The following is a 2231-nucleotide window of genomic DNA, read 5'->3' as shown; positions in this document are numbered from 1 at the left end:
CCATGTGGAAACGATGGTTCCTTCACAAATCGCAACATCCAGGGAGACATCGGAGACTGCTCCTCAGCACCCTCTTTCCTACAAGCAAATATGGACAATGAAATGGGAAACTAGACAAGGGCGAAGTTTATTGCTGTATTTTGTAGATGGCTCCTGCAAGCAAAGATGGTTTCCCTACTCACTAGTAGAAAAAGGGTCTAATGTGAAACTTATTAGTCCTGGTTTGAAATTGAACCGGCACTAATGTGACCATTAGTGCAGGTTCCAACGGCTAGGCGGGCGCACTCATTAGTACCGGTTCATGGCGAACCTTTAGTACCAGTTCGTGTCATGAACCAATACTAAAGAAGTGGTGGCCTTTAGTACGGGTTGGTGGCTCCAACCGGTACTAAAGACCCCTCTTTAGTACCAGTTGGAGCCACCAACCGGTACTAAAGACCCCTCTTTAGTACCAGTTGGAGCCACCAACCGGTACTAAAGACCCCTCTTTAGTACCAGTTGGAGCCACCAACCGGTACTAAAGGTGGTGTGCTGCCACCCGCAGTGCACAATGTTTAGTCCCACCTCGCTAGTTGAGAGGAGCTCGCACCGATTTATAAGCCCCGCCGCGGCTACCGTGTCGAGCTCCTCTCTAAGCAGGCCTTTGTGGGTCTATTGCAAGTCATCTGCCCTATGGGGCCTACTGGGCCGTTCAGGCCTGCATCCTGGCCCAATTAGAGATTGGGTTTCTAGTCGTATGCAGGCCGTGCCGGCCTAGTAGGCGGGCTGTTTTTGCTTTATTTAAAAAATAAAAATAAAAATTTCCTTACCAACCAGGACTAAAGGTCCCCCAGACCACGGTGCGCCTCGTGCCACGTGGTGGGCCTTTGGTCCTAGTTCATGTTGAACCGGGACTAAAAGGGGGGGACCTTTAGTCCCCACTCCTTCAAATGAATTTTCTTCTGATTCATCCTCTTCTTAACTTTTTTTTCTTTGCATTATAAGATGGATATACATCTTTTATCCCTGTGCATACGTCCCAAACCAAAGATTAACATGATGATGATGGAAGTGAGGTGGCTAGTATTTCATATGCGTCTTGGAGGCTCCATGCCAGCCGTTATTTTCCTATCCAGGATAGAGAAGGGAGGGATACCACGAAAACCATAGTTCTTCTTCCAGGAGATAGTGCCCTCACTCCCAAAAAGATATATTTAATTTGGTTATGAGCATCCTGTGATGCAGAAGTCAAGAGTGATTATTTTCTCTTCAACCAATTATAGTGGGTATTACTTGCCCGCAGTAATGGAAACTATGCACATATGGCTTTATCACTATGTGGCTATTGCAAAATAGGGCACAGATAGCATAGTCGAATTTGCAAATTTGGCACAGCTGCCACTACTTGCTCGCTTGCACATATGGTTTTATCACTATGTAGCTGTTGCAAGATGATTTAGGTACCCATCTCATCACAGAAACAATGACAGAAAGGCTCCAACAGCTACAAATACTTACAAACGTGGACAGTTAAATGGGAATCTACATAGCCAAGGACCAAGATCTGTTGCTCCATTTTGCAGATCCCTCTAACGAGCAGAGATGGGTTTTTTTTTATTGTGATTCATAAGATCAGCTTAACATCCAAAAAAGGCCACAGTGATCTTACTCTTTCCATCTCACCACAAGAGGAGTGGTACGAGTCTTATTCAGTTCGAATATATAGTCTCAAAAACTATTGCCGACCGAGGGGCCTATTAGCTCAGCTGGTTATAGCGTCGTGCTAATAACGCGAAGGTCACAGGTTCAAGACCTGTATGGGCCACCATTCTTTTTTTTCTTTTATTTTTTTTACACTATGCAAAATGCGAAAAAAAACAAATATATAAATGGCTTCGAACCGGAGACCTTCAGTGTGTTAGACTGACGTGATAACCAACTACACCACAAAACCATTGTGTTTATTTTGTTTCATCTAATTTATATATATTAATAAATAATGTTCAGCATTCTTCCAAGACATACAGTATGCATCATGTGCTGTTCATCCACTATTTTTACAAGACAAGTATCCTTTAAGTACGGATTTTTCATGGAAAAAAGTCTGCATTGTATTCCAAGATTTATGGAGATGAGCCTGCAATAAATTATATATATAAATCAAGAAAGGACCAATGAAACATGTACATGGGCAAGTGGAGAAGAAACAAAAACAAATATGTCCAACATGATGACTGGGGAAATCCCCACTG

General features: G+C 43.2%; 1 non-coding gene across 1 annotated transcript; it reads left to right on the top strand.

Moving 5' to 3' along the window:
• Positions 1-1730: 1730 nt before the first annotated feature.
• On the top strand, positions 1731-1804 carry TRNAI-AAU. Its single transcript has one exon. It is a non-coding gene; the product is annotated as a tRNA-Ile (tRNA).
• Positions 1805-2231: the final 427 nt, after the last annotated feature.

Source organism: Triticum dicoccoides, chromosome 3A (genome assembly GCF_002162155.2).
Source record: "Triticum dicoccoides isolate Atlit2015 ecotype Zavitan chromosome 3A, WEW_v2.0, whole genome shotgun sequence".
Lineage (NCBI taxonomy): Eukaryota > Viridiplantae > Streptophyta > Magnoliopsida > Poales > Poaceae > Triticum > Triticum dicoccoides.
The sequence above is the reverse complement of the archived record's forward strand: the minus strand, read 5'-3'. Positions and strand labels throughout refer to the sequence as shown.